Below are 25,731 nucleotides of genomic sequence, written 5' to 3' on the forward strand. Positions count from 1 at the left end.
AGTCAGGGACCACAGATGACAAAGGAGTCAGGGACCACAGATGACAAAGGAGTCAGGGACCACAGATGACAAAGGAGTCAGGGACCACAGATGACAAAGGAGTCAGGGACCACAGATGACAAAGTAGTCAGGGACCACAGATGACAAAGGAGTCAGGGACCACAGATGACAAAGGAGTCAGGGACCACAGATGACAAAGGAGTCAGGGACCACAGATGACAAAGGAGTCAGGGACCACAGATGACAAAGGAGTCAGGGACCACAGATGACAAAGGAGTCAGGGACCACAGATGACAAAGGAGTCAGGGACCACAGATGACAAAGGGGTCAGGTACCACAGATGACAAAGGAGTCAGGGACCACAGATGACAAAGGAGTCAGGGACCACAGATGACAAAGGAGTCAGGGACCACAGATGACAAAGGAGTCAGGGACCACAGATGACAAAGGAGTCAGGGACCACAGATGACAAAGGAGTCAGGGACCACAGATGACAAAGGAGTCAGGGACCACAGATGACAAAGGAGTCAGGGACCACAGATGACAAAGGAGTCAGGGACCACAGATGACAAAGGAGTCAGGGACCACAGATGACAAAGGAGTCAGGGACCACAGATGACAAAGGAGTCAGGGACCACAGATGACAAAGGAGTCAGGGACCACAGATGACAAAGGGGTCAGGTACCACAGATGACAAAGGAGTCAGGGACCACAGATGACAAAGGAGTCAGGGACCACAGATGACAAAGGAGTCAGGGACCACAGATGACAAAGGAGTCAGGGACCACAGATGACAAAGGAGTCAGGGACCACAGATGACAAAGGAGTCAGGGACCACAGATGACAAAGGAGTCAGGGACCACAGATGACAAAGGAGTCAGGGACCACAGATGACAAAGGAGTCAGGGACCACATATGACAAATGAGTCAGGGACCACAGATGACAAAGGAGTCAGGGACCACAGATGACAAAGGAGTCAGGGACCACAGATGACAAAGGAGTCAGGGACCACAGATGACAAAGGGGTCAGGTACCACAGATGACAAAGGAGTCAGGGACCACAGATGACAAAGGAGTCAGGGACCACAGATGACAAAGGAGTCAGGGACCACAGATGACAAAGGAGTCAGGGACCACAGATGACAAAGGAGTCAGGGACCACAGATGACAAAGGAGTCAGGGACCACAGATGACAAAGGAGTCAGGGACCACAGATGACAAAGGAGTCAGGGACCACAGATGACAAAGGAGTCAGGGACCACAGATGACAAAGGAGTCAGGGACCACAGATGACAAAGGAGTCAGGGACCACAGATGACAAAGGAGTCAGGGACCACAGATGACAAAGGAGTCAGGGACCACAGATGACAAAGGAGTCAGGGACCACAGATGACAAAGGAGTCAGGGACCACAGATGACAAAGGAGTCAGGGACCACAGATGACAAAGGAGTCAGGGACCACAGATGACAAAGGAGTCAGGGACCACAGATGACAAAGGAGTCAGGGACCACAGATGACAAAGGAGTCAGGGACCACAGATGACAAAGGAGTCAGGGACCACATATGACAAATGAGTCAGGGACCACAGATGACAAAGGAGTCAGGGACCACAGATGACAAAGGAGTCAGGGACCACAGATGACAAAGGAGTCAGGGACCACAGATGACAAAGGGGTCAGGTACCACAGATGACAAAGGAGTCAGGGACCACAGATGACAAAGGAGTCAGGGACCACAGATGACAAAGGAGTCAGGGACCACAGATGACAAAGGAGTCAGGGACCACAGATGACAAAGGAGTCAGGGACCACAGATGACAAAGGAGTCAGGGACCACAGATGACAAAGGAGTCAGGGACCACAGATGACAAAGGAGTCAGGGACCACAGATGACAAAGGAGTCAGGGACCACAGATGACAAAGGAGTCAGGGACCACAGATGACAAAGGAGTCAGGGACCACAGATGACAAAGGAGTCAGGGACCACAGATGACAAAGGAGTCAGGGACCACATATGACAAATGAGTCAGGGACCACAGATGACAAAGGAGTCAGGGACCACAGATGACAAAGGAGTCAGGGACCACAGATGACAAAGGAGTCAGGGACCACAGATGACAAAGGGGTCAGGTACCACAGATGACAAAGGAGTCAGGGACCACAGATGACAAAGGAGTCAGGGACCACAGATGACAAAGGAGTCAGGGACCACAGATGACAAAGGAGTCAGGGACCACAGATGACAAAGGAGTCAGGGACCACAGATGACAAAGGAGTCAGGGACCACAGATGACAAAGGAGTCAGGGACCACAGATGACAAAGGAGTCAGGGACCACAGATGACAAAGGAGTCAGGGACCACAGATGACAAAGGAGTCAGGGACCACAGATGACAAAGGAGTCAGGGACCACAGATGACAAAGGAGTCAGGGACCACAGATGACAAAGGAGTCAGGGACCACAGATGACAAAGGAGTCAGGGACCACAGATGACAAAGGAGTCAGGGACCACAGATGACAAAGGAGTCAGGGACCACAGATGACAAAGGAGTCAGGGACCACAGATGACAAAGGAGTCAGGGACCACAGATGACAAAGGAGTCAGGGACCACAGATGACAAAGGAGTCAGGGACCACAGATGACAAAGGAGTCAGGGACCACATATGACAAATGAGTCAGGGACCACAGATGACAAAGGAGTCAGGGACCACAGATGACAAAGGAGTCAGGGACCACAGATGACAAAGGAGTCAGGGACCACAGATGACAAAGGGGTCAGGTACCACAGATGACAAAGGAGTCAGGGACCACAGATGACAAAGGAGTCAGGGACCACAGATGACAAAGGAGTCAGGGACCACAGATGACAAAGGAGTCAGGGACCACAGATGACAAAGGAGTCAGGGACCACAGATGACAAAGGAGTCAGGGACCACAGATGACAAAGGAGTCAGGGACCACAGATGACAAAGGAGTCAGGGACCACAGATGACAAAGGAGTCAGGGACCACAGATGACAAAGGAGTCAGGGACCACAGATGACAAAGGAGTCAGGGACCACAGATGACAAAGGAGTCAGGGACCACAGATGACAAAGGAGTCAGGGACCACAGATGGCCCCTGTGCCGCACTTTGGGCAACCCAGCTGTAGATGCTAACAGTTAATGTCCACTATAGTCTTAGTAGTGTAGTGTATTAGTTCATCCTATGCTCACATATGGCTTGTCTTACGTCGGCACAGGAAGTGGTCAAGTCTTACGTCATCACAGGAAGTGGTCAAGTCTTACATCAGCACAGGAAGTGGTCAAATCAGATGGCGGGGATGAATAGGGAAGTCCTTCTTTAGCTGCCATCTTGTTTGATCACATATTGCTTCCTTTGCACCTGTCAATGTTTACTTTTGTACGCACATTCAATCAACCAAAAATCTTGACTTTGGAGCAATGTTCACGGACTCTAGTATTTGGCTCTCTATTAGATGCAATGTTATTGGGAACATGATTTATGTTCACACCTCCTCATATGGAAGCTAATTTTCCTTCTTGCTGTCTCTAGAAGGGTGTAAATACAAGAAGCCACACACCCACACCCGGGTGAGTGTTGTGTTGCCTGTGGTCTGTGACTGATCAGCTTTCCTGTTGCAGCGCAGCAACTGTGAGCCGAGAGATAAGGACATTGAGAGCTGGCGGGGCCCTGAAGTGGGGAGCTGGAGAACAAACAAAAGTCAAGCATATATTCATTTGAAGGGCGAGACTGGGCTGATTAGGCAAATAATCATCATCGTTAGGAAGGATTTGAAGTGTTCGTGGCCAGAAGATATGCTTTGACTCTGCCGGCATGAAGGCATGAAGGCATGAAGGCATGAAGGCATGAAGGCATGAAGGCATGCGGGCCCAAAGGGAGGAGTTGTTATTTGAGCCGGTGTCAAGGTCAGGTGGTCCTGGGCCCGCCTGAGCTCTCCAAACGGTGATGAGGCAGGAAGCCGGCGTGGGTGGAAAATACACGGAACAAGACGGGACATTTTTCAAGTGGGGCGCTTCTTTTTTTCGGGCTGGACGATGAGTCAGGGGAAGCTGACGCGACAGTTGACATTATGGGACAGTCCCGAGGGTCTCCCTCCTCCTCCTCCGGCGCCGTCCTTCACCTCGCCGGTGTCGCCGGGCGATCAGCCCCGCGGACACGGAGGCTCCGTGCTGTTCCGGCGCTTGAAACTCAACCGCAGCATCCAGGAGCGCAGGCGCTCGTCTCAATGTTACGCCAGGTATACCACCCTGATGCTAGGGTTAATCAATGTTACAGCATGTACAGGTAAAAGCCAGTAAATTAGAATATTTTGAAAAACTTGATTTATTTCAGTAATTGCATTCAAAAGGTGTAACTTGTACATTATATTTATTCATTGCACACAGACTGATGCATTCAAATGTTTATTTCATTTAATTTTGATGATTTGAAGTGGCAACAAATGAAAATCCAAAATTCCGTGTGTCACAAAATTAGAATATTACTTAAGGCTAATACAAAAAAGGGATTTTTAGAAATGTTGGCCAACTGAAAAGTATGAAAATGAAAAATATGAGCATGTACAATACTCAATACTTGGTTGGAGCTCCTTTTGCCTCAATTACTGCGTTAATGCGGCGTGGCATGGAGTCGATGAGTTTCTGGCACTGCTCGGGTGTTATGAGAGCCCAGGTTGCTCTGATAGTGGCCTTCAACTCTTCTGCGTTTTTGGGTCTGGCATTCTGCATCTTCCTTTTCACAATACCCCACAGATTTTCTATGGGGCTAAGGTCAGGGGAGTTGGCGGGCCAATTTAGAACAGAAATACCATGGTCCGTAAACCAGGCACGGGTAGATTTTGCGCTGTGTGCAGGCGCCAAGTCCTGTTGGAACTTGAAAGGAAACAGAGTGGACCGACACCAGCAGATGACATGGCACCCCAAACCATCACTGATGGTGGAAACTTTACACTAGACTTCAGGCAACGTGGATCCTGTGCCTCTCCTGTCTTCCTCCAGAATCTGGGACCTCGATTTCCAAAGGAAATGCAAAATTTGCATGGTTGGGTGATGGTTTGGGGTGCCATGTCATCTGCTGGTGTCGGTCCACTCTGTTTCCTGAGATCCAGGGTCAACGCAGCCGTCTACCAGCAAGTTTTAGAGCACTTCATGCTTCCTGCTGCTGACCTGCTCTATGGAGATGGAGATTTCAAGTTCCAACAGGACTTGGCGCCTGCACACAGCGCAAAATCTACCCGTGCCTGGTTTACGGACCATGGTATTTCTGTTCTAAATTGGCCCGCCAACTCCCCTGACCTTAGCCCCATAGAAAATCTGTGGGGTATTGTGAAAAGGAAGATGCAGAATGCCAGACCCAAAAACGCAGAAGAGTTGAAGGCCACTATCAGAGCAACCTGGGCTCTCATAACACCTGAGCAGTGCCAGAAACTCATCGACTCCATGCCACGCCGCATTAACGCAGTAATTGAGGCAAAAGGAGCTCCAACCAAGTATTGAGTATTGTACATGCTCATATTTTTCATTTTCATACTTTTCAGTTGGCCAACATTTCTAAAAATCCCTTTTTTGTATTAGCCTTAAGTAATATTCTAATTTTGTGACACACGGAATTTTGGATTTTCATTTGTTGCCACTTCAAATCATCAAAATTAAATGAAATAAACATTTGAATGCATCAGTCTGTGTGCAATGAATAAATATAATGTACAAGTTACACCTTTTGAATGCAATTACTGAAATAAATCAAGTTTTTCAAAATATTCTAATTTACTGGCTTTTACCTGTATACCACCCTGATGCTAGGGTTAATCAATGTTACAGCAGGTATACCACCCTGATGCTATGGTTAATCAATGTTACAGCAGGTATACCACCCTGATGCTACGGTTAATCAATGTTACAGCAGGTATACCACCCTGATGCTATGGTTAATCAATGTTACAGCAGGTATACCACCCTGATGCTATGGTTAATCAATGTTACGGCAGGTATACCACCCTGATGATATGGTTAATCAATGTTACGGCAGGTATACCACCCTGATGCTATGGTTAATCAATGTTACAGCAGGTATACCACCCTGATGCTATGGTTAATCAATGTTACAGCAGGTATACCACCCTGATGCTATGGTTAATCAATGTTACAGCAGGTATACCACCCTGATGCTATGGTTAATCAATGTTACGCCAGGTATACCACCCTGATGCTATGGTTAATCAATGTTACGCCAGGTATACCACCCTGATGCTATGGTTAATCAATGATATGGCAGGTATACCACCCTGATGCTATGGTTAATCAATGTTACGGCAGGTATACCACCCTAAAGCTATGGTTAATCAATGTTACAGCAGGTATACCACCCTGATGCTATGGCTAATCAATGTTACGGCAGGTACACCACACTGATGCTATAGTTAGCTTGTATGGTTAGCACCTAGCAAAGCAGTTTTTCAATAAAGCAGAATCCATGACTACTAGGTTCAAAAGTACAAAATTAGGTCAAATGCTAGCATAAGCTGTTAGCATGCTAACATTAGCCTAACAACAAGGGAACAGCTAGCATAATTCTAAGATGGCACCAAATATCAAATTCCATGACTATTAGGTTTAAAACGTAAACATTTTGCAAAAATGCTAGCATAAAACATTGGTGTGCTAATATCGGCACACTAACATTAGCATTAGCAATTGTGTAACTTGGGAAAATGTCCCATTTTATTTCAGTGGGAATTTCCTGGTAATTTAAGAGTTTCTGGAAAAGTGGGATATTTTTTAAATGAATAAATAGAATGATTGTCTTGAACAAGCTGAATTGGTTGGTGTTGGAATGGTTTAAATCGGTGAAGAAAAACTGCTAGCATGCTAACATTAGCCTGACAACAGGAGAACAGCTAGCATAATTCTAAGATGGCACCAAATATCAAATTCCATGACTATTAGGTTTAAAACTTAAACATTTTGCAAAAATGCTATTATACAAATACATAAATTTGATGTTCAAACTGATAAACATTTTTTTTTTTTTGCAAATAATCATTAACTTTAGAATTTGATGCCAGCAACACGTGACAAAGAAGTTGGGAAAGGTGGCAATAAATACTGATAAAGTTGAGGAATGCTCATCAAACACTTATTTGGAACATCCCACAGGTGTGCAGGCTAATTGGGAACAGGTGGGTGCCATGATTGGGTATAAAAACAGCTTCCCCTAAAAAATGCTCAGTCTTTCACAAACAAGGATGGGGCGAGGTACACCCCTTTGTCCACAACTGCGTGAGCAAATAGTCAAACAGTTTAAGAACAACGTTTCTCAAAGTGCAATTGCAAGAAATTGAGGGATTTCAACATCTACGCTCCATAATATCATCAAAAGGTTCAGAGAATGTGGAGAAATCACTCCACGTAAGCGGCATGGCCGGAAACCAACATTGAATGACCGTGACCTTCCATCCCTCAGACGGCACTGTATCAAAAACCCACATCAATCTCTAAAGGATATCACCACATGGGCTCAGGAACACTTCAGAAAAGTTGGTCGCTACATCTGTAAGTGCAAGTTAAAGCTCTACTATGCAAAGCCAAAGCCATTTATCAACAACACCCAGAAACGGCGCCGGCTTCTCTGGGCCCGAGATCATCTAAGATGGACTCATGCAAAGTGGAAAAGTGTTCTGTGGTCTGACGAGTCCACATTTCAAATTGTTTTTGGAAATATTCCACATCGTGTCATCCGGACCAAAGGGGAAGCGAACCATCCAGACTGTAATCGACGCAAAGTGTAAAAGGCAGCATGTGTGATGGTATGGGGGTGCATTAGTGCCCAAGGTATGGGTAACTTACACATCTGTGAAGGCACCATTAATGCTGAAAGGTACATACAGGTTTTGGAACAACATATGCTGCCATCTAAGCGCCGTCTTTTTCATGGACGCCCCTGCTTATTTCAGCAAGACAATGCCAAGCCACATTCAGCACGTGTTACAACAGCGTGGCTTCGTAAAAAAAAAGAGTTCGGGTACTTTCCTGGTCCTGCCTGCAGTCCAGACCTGTCTCCCATCGAAAATGTGTGGCGCATTATGAAGCGTAAAATACGACAGCGGAGACCCCGGACTGTTGAACGACTGAAGCTCTACATAAAACAAGAATGGGAAATAATTCCACTTTCAAAGCTTCAACAATTAGTTTCCTCAGTTCCCAAACGTTTACTGAGTGTTGTTAAAAGGAAAGGCCATGTAACACAGTGGTGAACATGCCCTTTCCCAACTACTTTGGCGCGTGTTGCAGCCATGAAATTCTAGGTTAATTATTATTTGCAAAAAAAAATAAAGTTTATGAGTTTGAACAACAAATATGTTGTCTTTGTAGCATATTCAACTGAATATGGCTTGAAAAGGATTTTCAAATCATTCCATCCATCTTCTTCCGCTTATCCGAGGTCGGGTCGCGGGGGCAGCAGCCTAAGCAGGGAAGCCCAGACTTCCCTCTCCCCAGCCACTTCGTCCAGCTCTTCCTGTGGGACCCCGAGGCGTTCCCAGGCCAGTCTTCCCAACGTGTCCTGAGTCTTCCCCGTGGCCTCCTACCGGTCGGACGTGCCCTAAACACCTCCTTAGGGAGGCGTTCGGGTGGCATCCTGACCAGATGCCCGAACCACCTCATCTGGCTCCTCTCCATGTGGAGGAGCAGCGGCTTTACTTTGAGCTCCCCCCGGATGGCAGAGCTTCTCACCCTATCTCTAAGGGAGAGACCCGCCACCCGGCGGAGGAAACTCATTTGGGCCGCTTGTACCCGTGATCTTGTCCTTTCGGTCATAACCCAAAGCTCATGACCATAGGTGAGGATGGGAACGTAGATCGACCGGTAAATCGAGAGCTTTGCCTTCCGGCTCAGCTCCTTCTTCACCACAACGGATCGATACAGCGTCCGCATTACTGAAGACGCCGCACCGATCCGCCTGTCGATCTCACGATCCACTCTTCCCTCACTCGTGAACAAGACTCCGAGGTACTTGAACTCCTCCACTTGGGGCAAGATCTCCTCCCCAACCCGGAGATGGCACTCCACCCTTTTCCGAGCGAGAACCATGGACTCGGACTTGGAGGTGCTGATTCTCATCCCAGTCGCTTCACACTCGGCTGCGAACCGATCCAGTGAGAGCTGAAGATCCTGGCCAGATGAAGCCAACAGGACCACATCATCTGCAAAAAGCAGAGACCTAATCCTGCAGCCACCAAACCAGATCCCCTCAACGCCTTGACTGCGCCTAGAAATTCTGTCCATAAAAGTAATGAACAGAATGGGTGACAAAGGGCAGCCTTGGCGGAGTCCAACCCTCACTGGAAACGTGTCCGACTTACTGCCGGCAATGCGGACCAAGCTCTGGCACTGAGCATACAGGGAGCGGACAGCCACAATCAGACAGTCCGATACCCCATACTCTCTGAGCACTCCCCACAGGACTTCCCGAGGGACACGGTCGAATGCCTTCTCCAAGTCCACAAAGCACATGTAGACTGGTTGGGCAAACTCCCATGCACCCTCAAGGACCCTGCCGAGAGTATAGAGCTGGTCCACAGTTCCACGACCAGGACGAAAACCACACTGTTCCTCCTGAATCCGAGGTTGGACTATCCGGCGTAGCCTCCTCTCCAGTACACCTGAATAGACCTTACCGGGAAGGCTGAGGAGTGTGATCCCACGATAGTTAGAGCACACCCTCCGGTTCCCCTTCTTAAAGAGAGGAACCACCACTCCGGTCTGCCAATCCAGAGGTACCGCCCCCGATGTCCACGCGATGTTGCAGAGTCTTGTCAACCAAGACAGCCCCACAGCATCCAGAGCCTTAAGGAACTCCGGGCGGATCTCATCTACCCCTGGGGCCTTGCCACCGAGGAGCTTTTTAACTACCTCAGCAACCTCAGCCCCAGAAATAGGGGAGCCCACCACAGACTCCCCAGGCACTGCTTCCTCATAGGAAGACGTGTTGGTGGGATTGAGGAGGTCTTCGAAGTATTCCCTCCACCGATCCACAACATCCGCAGTCGAGGTCAGCAGAACACCATCCTCGCCATACACGGTGTTGATAGTGCACTGCTTCCCCTTCCTGAGGCGGCGGATGGTGGTCCAGAATTGCTTCGAAGCCGTCCGGAAGTCGTTTTCCATGGCTTCCCCGAACTCCTCCCATGTCCGAGTTTTTGCCTCCGCGACCGCTGAAGCCGCACACCGCTTGGCCTGTCGGTACCTGTCCGCTGCCTCCGGAGTCCTATGAGCCAAAAGAACCCGATAGGACTCCTTGCAAATCATTGTATTCCGTTTATATTTACATCTAACACAATTTCCCAACTCATATGGAAACGGGGTTTGTAGTATGCTAGTTAGCTTGTTTTTATACTTTTTGTACTTATTTTCTGCCTCTGTAGTTCTTTGTGCTATACATTTTCTAAATAATGAATTCTTCTTATTGCAAGCATTTTTAATCTTTTTGTCATCCATGGTTGATTATTCTTTCTCTGCTTCCTACTGAGTTGACAATGTTTGTTACTTAGTAATATGAAGGTGTTTAAAAACGCACCATGTGCTTCATCAACATCATTTTCATTGTTCACGTCGTCCCAATCTTGCTTTTCTCGCTCATTTTTGAAAACAAATCACTCTTGTTGTCGTCCATGTTCCTCTTCTAGTAGTTTCCATCATAGATTGTGAGAACTGGCAGATGATCACTGATGTCTGATATAAGTAGACCGCTTGTAGAAAGTAATATTATTGGTGAAAATATGATCAATAAGTCTGAGATTCTGCTTGGCTTGGTGATTAGAGGATATAAAGTGATGCTGTACATTGAATGAAGTCATCAATGGACTCTTTTAACTTGTTGGATTCAATAAGTCTTCCCTTTTCAAGCGTTAGTAGAGTAGTTCAAAGAATGGTATTAATACAGTCCAAAATATGCTTATCAATCAATCAACAACTACAAGACTTTTCAGTGGTTGGTGGAACACACAGGTGTCAAAGCCAAGGCCCGGGGGCCACATCTGGCCCGCCACATCATTTTATCTGGCCCGCAAACACCTGGAAATGATATGTGTCAATAAAGTACTTCATATTTTCTCACTAAACGTCATGGATTTTTTTATTTTGAAAAAATATATGTACTGCTTGAAATTGCATACCTTTTCAACTTTAATAGTATCCAATATTGCAGCAAATATTACAGAATATTATCATACCTATTTGTATAAATAAAAAGACTTAAACTACCCATCAAATTCATAAAAATGACAATAAATGTTACGGTTTTCTTTACAGCATATTTCTGTAAATGACCATTTTGTTTTGCGTTCAAATTCTGTTGACTGAGCTGCCAGTTTGTGACTGTAAAATCTTCTTTTTAACGATGTATTTCTGTAAATGGAAGGACGGTACATTTGTTTTTACGGTAGAAAAACTGGCAGCTAAGTTGGCAGAATAAAAAAAAAGAACTTGTACAGTTTTTCCATGAACAATATCATGTTGTAATTTAACAGTAACATTCTGGTAACTAAGCTGACAGCTTTTCCCCTAAAAAACCCCCAAAAAACAGTGGTAGTGTTTTTCCTTTTAAAAATAGAAACAACACTATATTTTACAGTAAAATGTTGTGAATGCTAAGTTTTTACTGTAAAATGGACAGTCTACTTAAAACAATTGCTAGAATTAATCATGAAATGAAATTGATAGATTGTTACAAGGGATGGCAGCCATAACTGCCATGACATAACACCCCTGCTCTAACAACCTTTGGGCCCACACACATGTGCTGATGATGAATGTGTTGTGTGGGTTGTGTGTGGAATGTTGCATGTCATTGAGCTGCACAACCTTCTAAGACGTGCCAGTCAAGTGTGTGGTGTCCATGGTGGTGTGGTGCCAGTCAAGTGTGTGGTGTCCATGGGGGTGTGGTGCCAGTCAAGTGTGTGGTGTCTATGGTGGTGTGGTGCCAGTCAAGTGTGTGGTGTCTATGGTGGTGTGGTGCCAGTCAAGTGTGTGGTGTCTATGGTGGTGTGGTGCCAGTCAAGTGTGTGGTGTCTATGGTGGTGTGGTGCCAGTCAAGTGTATGGCGTCTATGGTGGCCTGGTAATGTGGTGCCAGTCAAGTGTGTGGTGTCTATGGTGGTGTGGTGGCGTGGTGCCAGTCAAGTGTGTGGTGTCCATGGTGGTGTGGTGGTGTGGTGCCAGTCAAGTGTGTGGTGTCTATGGTGGTGTGGTGCCAGTCAAGTGTATGGCGTCTATGGTGGCCTGGTAATGTGGTGCCAGTCAAGTGTATGGCGTCTATGGTGGCCTGGTAATGTGGTGCCAGTCAAGTGTGTGGTGTCTATGGTGGTGTGGTGGCGTGGTGCCAGTCAAGTGTGTGGTGTCCATGGTGGTGTGGTGCCAGTCAAGTGTGTGGTGTCCATGGTGGTGTGGTGCCAGTCAAGTGTGTGGTGTCTATGGTGGTGTGGTGCCAGTCAAGTGTGTGGTGTCCCTGGTGGTGTGGTGCCAGTCAAGTGTGTGGTGTCCATGGTGGTGTGGTGCCAGTCAAGTGTGTGGTGTCCATGGGGGTGTGGTGCCAGTCAAGTGTGTGGTGTCCATGGTGGCGTGGTGCCAGTCAAGTGTGTGGTGTCCATGGTGGTGTGGTGCCAGTCAAGTGTGTGGTGTCCATGGTGGTGTGGTGCCAGTCAAGTGTGTGGTGTCCATGGTGGCGTGGTGCCAGTCAAGTGTGTGGTGTCTATGGTGGTGTGGTGCCAGTCAAGTGTGTGGTGTCCATGGTGGTGTGGTGCCAGTCAAGTGTGTGGTGTCCATGGTGGTGTGGTGCCAGTCAAGTGTGTGGTGTCCATGGTGGCGTGGTGCCAGTCAAGTGTGTGGTGTCTATGGTGGTGTGGTGCCAGTCAAGTGTGTGGTGTCCATGGTGGTGTGGTGCCAGTCAAGTGTGTGGTGTCCATGGTGGCGTGGTGCCAGTCAAGTGTGTGGTGTCTATGGTGGTGTGGTGCCAGTCAAGTGTGTGGTGTCCATGGTGGTGTGGTGCCAGTCAAGTGTGTGGTGTCCATGGTGGTGTGGTGCCAGTCAAGTGTGTGGTGTCCATGGTGGTGTGGTGCCAGTCAAGTGTGTGGTGTCCATGGTGGTGTGGTGCCAGTCAAGTGTGTGGTGTCCATGGTGGTGTGGTGCCAGTCAAGTGTGTGGTGTCCATGGTGGCGTGGTGCCAGTCAAGTGTGTGGTGTCCATGGTGGTGTGGTGCCAGTCAAGTGTGTGGTGTCCATGGTGGTGTGGTGCCAGTCAATTGTGTGGTGTCCATGGTGGTGTGGTGCCAGTCAAGTGTATGGTGTCGTGGTGGTGTGGTGCCAGACAAGTGTGTGGTGTCCATGGGGGTGTGGTGCCAGTCAAGTGTGTGGTGTCCATGGGGGTGTGGTGCCAGTCAAGTGTGTGGTGTCTATGGTGGCGTGGTGCCAGTCAAGTGTGTGGTGTCCATGGTGGTGTGGTGCCAGTCAAGTGTGTGGTGTCCATGGTGGTGTGGTGCCAGTCAAGTGTGTGGTGTCCATGGTGGTGTGGTGCCAGTCAAGTGTGTGGTGTCCATGGTGGTGTGGTGCCAGTCAAGTGTGTGGTGTCCATGGTGGTGTGGTGCCAGTCAAGTGTGTGGTGTCCATGGTGGCGTGGTGCCAGTCAAGTGTGTGGTGTCCATGGTGGCGTGGTGCCAGTCAAGTGTGTGGTGTCCATGGTGGTGTGGTGCCAGTCAAGTGTGTGGTGTCTATGGTGGCGTGGTGCCAGTCAAGTGTGTGGTGTCCATGGTGGTGTGGTGCCAGTCAAGTGTGTGGTGTCTATGGTGGTGTGGTGCCAGTCCATTCGCAGCCAGGAGCCACAACAGCTTCTTGGGTTTTTTTTTTTTAGCACCTGTCATATATTTTTCCTCACGAGTAGTGACGCCTCTCTTACCACGTTGAAATGAATGTTCTTCAATATTCACATCTTGGTTCTCCTCCCGCAGCTTCGACTCGGAAAATGGCCCCTCGCCAGGCCGCAGCCCCATGGACTCGCAGGCGAGTCCCGGGGTGGTGCTGCACCCTTCCTTCCCCCAGAGCCAGCGCCGGGAGTCCTTCCTCTACCGCTCCGACTCCGACTACGACACGTCCCCCAAGACCATGTCACGCAACTCCTCCATCAACAGTGAGGGGTGAGCACCCACACCACCACCATGAGCACCCACACCACCACCATGAGCACCCACACCACCACCATGATTAAATAAATATATATATATATATATATATATATATATATATATATATATATACATATATATATATATATATATATATATATATATATATATATATATATATATATATATATATATATATATATATATATATATATATATATATGTATATAAATATATATATATATATATATATATATATATATATATATGTCTTAATAAGGTTATCCAAAAAATAGTGCTCGATACCGTAGTAGAGCGCAATATATGTATGTGTGGGGAAAAAAAATCACAAGACTATTTCATCTCTACAGGCCTGTTTCATGAGGGGGGGTACCCTCAATCATCAGGAGATTTTAATGGGAGCATTCGCATACCATGGTTTATATAGGGCACAGAGTGGGTGGGTACAGGCTGGCCTAGGGGCGTGGTGATTGGCTCATGTGTTACCTAGGAGGTGTTTCCGTCTGTGGTGGAATTAATAAAAAGCTATCGATGCTGTCATCTAGCAAAGCTGAATTTGACCAAGCAACCCCCCCGTACCAAAAAGCCCTTGATGAAAGCGGATACAATTTCACCCTCACCTATGAACCCACGCCAGGAAACCAACCAAAAAAGAACAGAAAACGAAACAACATCATCTGGTACAACCCCCCATACAGCAAAAACGTCTCAACTAACATTGGCCACAAATTCCTCAGTCTGATTGACAAACACTTCCCCAAAGGCAACACCCTAAGAAAAGTATTCAACAAGAACAACATTAAATTGAGCTACAGCTGTATGAACAATATACGACAAATTATCTCAAACCACAACAAAACAATTGCAAATGAGCCGTCGGCCCCCGGACAGAGCGACCCCAAAACCAACAAAGACTGCAACTGCCGCAAGAAACCTGATTGCCCTCTCAACGGGGGGTGCTTACAAACATCAGTTGTTTACCAATCTAAGGTAACACGCAAGGACATTAACACATTCGACACACATGTAGGATTAACCGAGGGAGAGTTTAAAACCAGATGGAACAATCACAAGGCTTCTTTCAGGAACCAAAACCTGCGGAATACCACAGAACTCAGCAAACACTATTTATTGAATTAGGTATCATTGTTTTTCTTTTCAAATAAATATTACACAAATATATATATATATATATATATATATATATATATATATATATATATATATATATATATATATATTTACATTTAAAGAAAATACAAATGTATTGGTAGTAAATAATATATATACTATAATAATTTATGTTTTAATAAACATTACGACACGAAATAATATTATATATTTTCTATTGTATATAAATACTAATATTGGTTTACAAAACTGCATTTCTGCAAATAAATCTGTGGCCGGCAGCTCAATTTTTATTGGCCCGCCTGCGAGACATTCCAAAGACAGAATAAAGCCATCCAGATTTGAACATTACACAAAGAAGCGAAGGAAGAGAATACAAATGGCGTAACCTTCCCAATAAATGGGAACATCAAAATACTGGACGAGCTGTACGTCTGACTCATTTCTTGCAAGGTACGGAACATTCTTGAAGGTGTTAAAGCCAATCAAAGTGTTTTATTTTGTGGAATAACAATACTAATATTAGTAAAGGATAATAATAAGACTAAATTAAAATACTTAGACTTTAATGATCCACAAGGGAAATTGTTCCACACAGTAGCTCAGTTACAGAGGATGGAAAGGATAAGGATGGAAAGGATAATGCACACAAAGGCACAAAAAGAGGGCGAAAACAAAAGGTATAAAGTTCACTAAAAATGTATCATAGTAGAAACATAAAATATAACACATATTTACATGTCATATATACGTACTGTATTTTTCGGAGTATAAGTCGCTCCGGAGTATAAATCGCACCGGCCGAAAATGCATAATAAAGAAGGAAAAAAACATATATAAGTCGCACTGGAGTATAAGTCGCATTTTTTGGGGGAAATGTATTTGATAAAAGCCAACAGCAAGAATAGACATTTGAAAGGCAATTTAAAATAAATAAAGAATAGTGAACAACAGGCTGAATAAGTGTACGTTATATGAGGCATAAATAACCAACTGGTATGTTAACGTAACATATTATGGTAAGAGTCATTCAAATAACTATAACATATAGAACATGCTATACAATCTGTCACTCCTAATCGCTAAATCCCATGAAATCTTATACGTCTAGTCTCTTACGTCAATGAGATCAATAATATTATTTGATATTTTACGCTAATGTGTTCATCATTTCACTGAGTATGTCACGACGTGGACTATATGGTGTGTTTGTTTTCCCGAGATGCAAGTAAAGCTGGACTGGTCATGGCGTGAAGATGAATACATATTTATTTATAACACTCAAAGGAACAAAAAGCACGCTCAAGGCGGATGTACAAACTTGACTAACGAAACGAAAAGACTTGCACGTGGGCAAAAAACTGTGAACAATGAAACAAAAACACTAACTGTGGCATTAATAAACAAAAAACTTACTTGGCATGGACTAAGAAGTGCGCAGAGTAGTGATGGGTCCGGCAACACCGATGCATCGGCGCATGCGTCGAGCTCATAGAGCAAAACCCTGTGTCGGTTTTAGAAAGTCACGTGACCGATCATGAGCTGTTTTGGTCACGTGACCGATACGCCAACTGTGTCGCCTCCTCTGTGCCCTGTGAGCGGCTCTTTTCTACAGCCGGAGAAATAATAACTAAGAAGAGAATTCGTCTAAAATGTAATACGTCGGAAAAACTTTTTTTTTTTTTTTTTTTTATAAAAATGTGTAAAAAAATAAAATAAAAAAAAATTCCCAGTCCACAATCATCCACAACACGTTCTCTTAGATTTCCATGTTATGATACATGTTCACATTATTTATTGACTGTATCTAAAAAAGATAAAAATATATTTTTATTTAAATGAAGATATGAAATAATCCTAAATGACTTGGTTTATATTATTGTATATACTAGGGCAGGGGTCACCAACGCGGTGCCCGCGGTCACCAGGTAGCCCGTAAGGACCAGATCAGTCGCCCGCTGGCCTGTTCTAAAAATAGCTCAAAGAGCAGCACTTACCAGTGAGCTGCCTCTATTTTTTACATTTTATTTATTTACTAGCAAGCTGGTCTCGCTTTGCTCGACATTTTTAATTCTAAAAGAGACAAAACTCAAATAGAATTTGAAAATCCAAGAAAATATTTTAAAGACTTGGTCTTCACTTGGAATAAGCGGTAGAAAATGGATGGATGGATGGGTCTTCACTTGTTTAAATAAATTCATTTATTTTTTACTTTGCTTCTTATTACTTTTAGAAATACAATTTTAGAGAAAAAATACAACCTTAAAAATGATTTTAGGATTTTTAAACAAATATACCTTTTTACCTTTTAAATTTCTTCCTCTTCTTTCCTGACAATTTAAATCAATGTTCAAGTAAATTTTTTTTTTTTTTTCATTGTAAAGAATAATAAATATTTTAGCTTCTGTTTTTTCGACGAAGAATATTTGTGAAATATTTCTTCAAACTTACTATGATTAAAATTCAAAAAAATTATTCTGGCAAATCTAGAAAATCTGTAGAATCAAATTTAAATCTTATTTCAAAGTATTTTGAATTTCTTGTTCTGGAAAATCTAGAAGAAATACTGATTTGTCTTTGTTAGAAATATAGCTTGGTCCAATTTGTTAAATATTCTAACAAAGTGCAGATTGGATTTTAACCAATTTAAAACATGTCATCAAAATTCTAAAATGTATCTTAATCAGGAAAAATTACTAATGATGTTCCATAAATTCTTTTTTTAATTTTTTCAAAAAGATTCAAATTAGCTAGTTTTTCTCTTCTTTTTGTCGGTTGAATTTTGAATTTTAAAGAGTCGAAATTAAAGATAAACTATGTTTCAAAATTTGATTTGATTTTTTTTCGTGTTTTCTCCTCTTTTAAACCGTTCAATTAAGTGTTTTTTTCATCATTTATTCTCTAGAAAAAACCTTCCGTAAAAGGAAAAAAAAATGTACGACGGAATGACAGACAGAAATACCCATTTTTTTATATATATAAATGTATTTATTTAGCTATTCTTGTTTAAATCACACTTACGTGTAACTTACAAATGACAATATATTTATTTATTTAAGTGTGTATCAAACTGGTAGCCCTTCGCATTAATCAGTACCCAAGAAGTAGTTTTGTTTCAAAAAGGTTGGTGACCCCTGTACTAGGGCATCAAATCAGTGTCAGTTGAGTCGGTCCATAGGTTGCCTGTAGGGATTTTTAATGTCCAGCAGATGTCAGTATTTAGTGACACAGTATCGACACAGTATCAATACAGTTTTGCAATGTGTCGAAACGCTTCATGACACCTCATCAACCCATCACTAGCGCAGAGGTAATAGTGTGACAGGGGTTTTAATCCGGGATGTCGCCAGAACGACGAACTGAAAACAATGAACTTAAATACTACCGACATGATTAACGAAAACAGGTGCGTGACTCAAAACGTGAAACAGGTGCGTGACGTGACAGGTGAAAACTAATGGGTTGCTATGGTGACAAAACAAAACTGCACAAAAAGTCCAAAAACAAAACCGAACATGACTAAAACAAAACATGATCACACAGACATGACAGAGTATAAGTCGCACCCCCGGCCAAACTATGAAAAAAAACTGCCACTTATAGTCGGAAAAATGCGGTATATCATATATACAATATATAACAATGACCATGTACAATATTACAGTATATGTAACAGCTGCAGCAACAACAAAAAAAGGGCAGCATAAAAAAAGAGTAGATCCAGCAGAAAATAAACATGATATATTATAAACATTATATATTACCAGGCTTCACGGTGGCAGAGGGGTTAGTGCATCTGCCTCACAAGACGAAGGTCCTGAGTAGTCTTGGGTTCAATCCCGGGCTCGGGATCTTTCTGTGTGGAGTTTGCATGTTCTCCCCGTGACTGCGTGGGTTCCCTCCGGGTACTCCGGCTTCCTCCCACTTCCAAAGACATGCACCTGGGGATAAGTTGATTGGCAACACTAAATTGGCCCTAGTGTGTGGATGTGAGTGTGAATGTTGTCTGTCTATCTGTGTTGGCCCTGTGATGAGATGGCGACTTGTCCAGGGTGTACCCCGCCTTCCGCCCGATTGTAGCTGAGATAGGCTCCAGCGCCCCCCGCGACCCCAAAGGGAATAAGCGGTAGAAAATGGATGGATGGATATATATTACCATTCATTCATTCATTTCTTTTTATTCCTTTCATGAAAATGCATACTTACAAGCCACGTACAGTTCACACTTTCATTGTTTTTTGTTTCTTATACATTTCCATGATCAGAAAGGAGCAGATGGAAGAATAATATTCTTATATTTATCTGCCCCCCTTTTTAACACAAATTATTTTAGATGACTTTATCACTGTTCCCTCCACCAACACCCCAACTCCAACATACTTTTAATTTTCGTTTAACTGTGTGTCTTTTTTCAAAAGGATTTACACACTTTTCCAAACACCACGTTCAAATTTCTTAATTCCTAGATTATTTGCAAAATGACACACTTCATCAAAACATATGGCCGTTCATCAAAATAAAGCATTTTCTAAACTTGCGTGTTAATAAAATCTATTGCAACATTTCAAAATGAGCCGATTATGACAACTACTGTCCAGTTGTTATATCTCGTCTTATTATCGCGCAAGCCTGACAATAAGTTGCACCTGCAACAAGTTTGATGGCAGTAGTGTCTATGGCATGTTGAGGTGCCCTAAAAAGTGTTTGTACTGTAAGTAGTGCACTGATTACACAGTAGCTGTTTGATTGTAACACCTGGCCTGGCGACCCACCACCAAGTCCTCCCTCCGCCCTCCCGAGACTCTTGAACTTTTTTTTTTTTTTTTTTTTTTTTTTTTTGGTATTCTGGGGACATCTGGAATCTGTCCTTAAGGGGGGATCCTGTCATGATCCGTGGCCCCGGATCATGTTTTGTTTAATCATGTTCTGTTACTTTTGGACTCCCTTAGTTCCTGTTTTGAGCACATCTGGGTTTGTTTTGGTTACCATGGGTACTAATTGGGTTCACCTGCCCCTGATTAGTGGTCGGCACGCTCACCTGCTGCCGAGCACTAATCAGAGAGCTATTTACTCACCTTTCTCGCCACGCTCAGTCTGGCTTTGTTGTCTGCTGAATTTTTAATTTTCGTTTAAGCATTTTCACAATTGATTAACGTGGACCCCGACTTAAACAAGTGTAAAAACTTATTGGGGTGTTACCATTTAGTGGTCAATTGTAGGGAATATGTACTTTACTGTGCAATCTACTAATAAAAGTCTCAATTAATCAATCAATCAACAAAGAGAGAGAGGTAGCTAACATAGAAGCGCTCTGGTAATAGACACATATCATCTATTAAATATATAATAGCATATATTGTGTTGGTTGTAGTATCTTTAATGAACAAAATGTATGAAAGTGGCTTCAATGCTTCATTTTTTTTGCAAAATAGTTGAGAAAAAAGCCAAAGTTGTGCTCCTTCTTCTCTCGACTGTTGCATGAACAAATCTCAGGCGAGTGTGTGTAGTCTGCCCCCCAGTGGCGGTGAGCAGTATTGCTACGCACAGAGACAGATGACCATTAACTTCTCTGCACACTTTCCTCCTCAGGCATGCTGAGGACATGATCGTCACCCCTTTCGCTCAGGTGTGTTTACCTGTGTGCATGCAATGGAAACATGTGTGGGACAGGTGGAGTAACCTTCTCCATCCCTCCATCAGGTGTTGGCCAGCCTCCGAACTGTAAGAAGCAACTTCACCATCCTCGCCAATGTCACAAGTCCCACTAACAAGTCAGTAGCACCCGTCACCATTTGCCTGCTTAACTTTGCACCGTGTGTGTGTGTGTGTGTGTGTGTGTGTGTGTGTGTGTGTGTGTGTGTGTGTGTGTGTGTGTGTGTGTGTGTGTGTGTGTGTGTGTGTGTGTGTGTGTGTTTTTGTCAGTTTGCCGCCCCTCGGCAGACACTTTAGTCATGAGGATTTCCAGCATCCATGCGTTGTTGTTCCTTGATATTGCTCCACATTGATGATCTGACTTCTTTGTTCAACAAGGAGATGTTCAATAAGTGTCAAACTATGGCAGGCTTTCAATATGACACATGCAACAATGCAGCACACACACATCTGCAGCCATAATTATGAAGCAGGCTATTTGAAAACTCACAGGAATATTTCAACATTTTTCATGTGTGGTTTTTTTTTGTTTTGTTTTTTTAAACAAAAAGAAAAAGCAAGGCCAGCAACACTCGTGTCCTTCTAATCATTTTAATAGAAAGTGCTACCAAACACAGAGTGCTTACCACCATGTCTTCATCAGCGTGCAGGAAGTAATGCCCTTAAATAGTCCCAGCTGTGCTCAATCAACTGATATAATAAATCAACAACAACTTTGAAAATGAAAGTGCACAAATAATAGACAAAATGGAAAATTGTGCAAAATAAATCAAAGACTCAGTACACTATCATAGGAAAATAAATAAAGCAATACAAAAAATTAAAAATAATAAAATATGTGAACAACCATTATAATAAATGGATTATAATGGTTGTCCACACATTTTTTTACTTTTTTAAATTTTTTTATTTATTCAGTTATTTAAAATAATAATAATAATGTGGACAACCATTATAATACAGTTATTTAAAATAATAATAATAATGTGGATAACCATTATAATACATTTATTATAATGGTTGTCCACAACCATTATAATACATTTATTATAATGGTTGTCCACACATATTTTTTATTTTTATTTTAATTTAAAAAAAAAAATATTTTCAAAAATGAAAGTAATGAGAAAATTGTTATGGTTGTCCACACATTTTTTTATTTTATTTTTTTATTTAAAAAAAATATATATATATATATGTGAACAATCATTATAATACATGGATTATAATGATTGTCCACACATTTTTTTACTTTATTTATTTATTTAGTTATTTAAAATAATAATAATAATAATAATATAATAATAATGTGGACAACTATTATAATACATTTATTATAATGGTTGTCCACAAAAATGTTTTTTTTATTTTATTTTTTTTTTAATTTTTTTATTTTCAAAAATGAAAGTGCACAAATAATAGACAAAATGGAAAATTGTACAAAATAAATCAAAGACTCGGTACAGTATCATAGGAAAATAAATAAAGCAAAAAGAAAATTGTTATGGTTGTCCACACATTTTTTTATTTTTTTATTTATTTAAAAAAAAATATATATATGTGGACAACCATTATAATAAAAATTTTTATAATGGTTTTCCACACCTTTTGTGTATTATTTTTTAATAAAAAAAAAAAAGTTTTAATTTTCTTTAATTTTTTTATTTTTTAAATTGTTTTATTTACTTTTCCTTGATACTGTACTGAATCTTTGATTTATTTTGTACAATTTTCCATCCATCCATCCATTTTCTACCGCTTGTCCCTTTCAGAGTCATTTTGTCTATTATTTGTGCACTTTCATTTTTTTAAATAAATAAAAACATTTAAAAATACAAAAATGTGTGGACAACCATTATAATAAATCTATTATAATAGTTGTCCACACATTGTTTTAATAGTTTTTTTTTTATTTTAATAGTTTTTTTGCTTTATTTATATTGCTATGATACTGTACTGAGTCTTTGATTTATTTTGTACAATTTTCCATTTTGTCTATTATTTGTGCACTTTCATTTTTGAAAATAAATTAATTAATCAAAAAATGTGTGAACAACCATTATGATACATTTATTATAATGGTTGCAGCTAGGATAGGCTCCAGCACCCTCCGCGACCCCGAAAGGGACAAGCGGTTGAAAATGGATGGATGGATGGGTTGTCCACACATTTTTTTTATTTAATGTTTTTTTTTTATTGCTTTATTTATTTTCCTATGATAGTGTACTGAGTCTTTGATTTATTTTGTACAATTTTCCATTTTGTCTATTATTTGTGCACTTTCATTTTTGACGTTGTTGTTGATTTATTATATCAAATGATTGAGCACAGCTGGGACTATTTAAGGGCATCACTTCCTGCACGCTGATGAAAGACATGGTGGTAAGCACTCTGTGTTTGGTAGCACTTTGTATTAGAATGATTAGAAGGACACGAGTGTTGCTGGCCTTGCTTTTTCTTTAACTACACTTTTTGCCTTCATTTTTGTTTCATGAAGTTTTTGGAGAGTGCGTATTTTTCCTGTATTTATTTTGAAAGCACAAAGTATTTGAGCCCCTACACATGGGGGTTAGGGGGGGGGGGGGTTCATTCATCCCCTCAATGCCTTCTGTTGCACTTGCATGTGTGTCAAAGCCCAGCAGGGGGCAGCAGAGAGCGGTCAACTGCTGCTGTTGTAATGACTCTTTTGTCCACAGGAGGTCACCAGTGACAAGTCAGCCGACTGTTCCTCAAGCTACCCTCTCTGGTAGGTCTCCCCCCACTCACACACACACACACACACACACACACACACACACACACACAATACAACCATAATAATGGCACCTTTTTCAGCAACACATGTAAAGCATTTAGTTTCTTTGCACTGTACTCTATTTGTTGACATATACAGTCGCACATCGTGCTTCAAATATTGCCACTTCATCACATTTGTGTCATATTTCTGAATTTTTTAAAGCATATTCTACAATTTTTAGGTCCTGTATTAGACATTTTTTTGCAAAAAAAATGGCTGAATAAACAAAATATATCAATATTACAATTGTATTTGCCACTAAAAGAAACCAAACCAATCAGAGTGCGCTGTTCAGTATCGTGGCCACTGATTGGCTCAGCCTCAGGCAGCATCAGTCTTACAGGACTGTCTAAGAAAATTTGAATATTGTGATAAAGTCCTTTATTTTCTATAATGCAACTAAAACCATGAAAATGTCAAACATTCTGGACTCATTACACATCAACTGAAATATTGCAAGCTATTTGTCGTTTTAATATTGCTGATTATGGCATACAGCTTAAGAAAACTCAAATATCCTATCTCAAAATATTAGTATACTAGCAGGCTATTTAACTAATCACTTGAATCGTCTAATTAACTCGAAACATCTGCAAGGAATTGTGTTCTCTCCTTCCACAATTGTAAAAAAAAATCCCCAGATTTGTTATACTTCAGTAATGGACCGTTAAAAACAACAACCCTGGATTTTACAGACCAAATCTGGCAGCTCAGTCAACAGAATTTTAATGCAAGAAACAGTAGTAGTTTTTTTAATTGACAATAATAAGCTGTAAAGAACAACGTAACATTTATTGTCATTTTTATGAATTTGATGGGTAGTTTGCTGTAAAGTTAAGTCTTTTTATTTAGACAAAAACATGTTTGGAAATGATGATAATATTCTGTAATATTTGTTGCAATATTGGCTCCTATTTAAGTTTAAAAGGTATGCAATTTCAAGCAGTACATATATTTTTTCTGTCAAAATGAAAAAAAGCTATTACATTTAGTGAGAAAATATGAAGTCATTTAATGACACATATCATTTCCAGGCCTGATCAAATGAACACTTTAGTATATCAGTATGTGGAATGAAATGATGGAATGGATTAAGCAAAGACATCAAACAAAGCACCAATAAGATTCACTTTGAAAGACTGTTCAAGTGTTCTTAAAGTGGAAAGAAGAACAATTATCATGATGATTATGTATTTGTTATTTGTTTACTTACTTATAGTATATTTATTTATTTATTATTTATTTATTCACTGTTCTGTTACAGAAACTGCTATGATATGAAAAGGAGTAGGATTAAATAAGCTATTATGGTTATAAATTGTTATGGTTGTCCACACATTTTTTTTTATTAAAAAAAAAAATAATAATAATATGTGGACATCCATTATAATACATTTTCCACACATTAAAAAAAAGAAGTATTTTAAAAAAATGTTTAATTGCTTTATTTACTTTTCCTTGATACTGTACTGAGTCTTTGATTTATTTTGTACAATTTTTCATCCATCCATTTTCTACCGCTTGTCCCTTTCTGGGTCCTTTTGTCTATTATTTGTGCACTTTCATTTTTGAAAATAAATAAATAAATAAAAGAAATACAAAAATGTGTGGACAACCATTATAATAAATGAATTATAATGGTTGTCCACACATTTTTTTAATTGTTTTTTTTTTGTATTTTATTTGCTTTATTTATTTTCCTTTGATACTGTACCGAGTCTTTGATTTATTTTGTACAATTTTCTATTTTGTCTATTATTAGTGCTCTTTCATTTTTGAAAATTAATTAATTAATTAAAAAAATTAATAAAATAACAAAATGTGTGGACAACCATTATAATAAATTTATTATAATGGTTTCAGCTGAGATAGGCTCCAGCACCCCCCGCGACCCCGAAAGGGACAAGCGGTATAAAATAGATGGATGGAAGGGTTG

General features: G+C 41.6%; 1 pseudogene; it reads left to right on the forward strand.

The window, feature by feature from the left end:
• LOC133620070 (3',5'-cyclic-AMP phosphodiesterase 4C-like) overlaps nt 1-25,731 on the forward strand; it is a 195,186-nt pseudogene that overhangs the window by 115,321 nt on the left and 54,134 nt on the right.

Source organism: Nerophis lumbriciformis, linkage group LG32 (genome assembly GCF_033978685.3).
Source record: "Nerophis lumbriciformis linkage group LG32, RoL_Nlum_v2.1, whole genome shotgun sequence".
Taxonomy (NCBI): Eukaryota; Metazoa; Chordata; class Actinopteri; order Syngnathiformes; family Syngnathidae; genus Nerophis; species Nerophis lumbriciformis.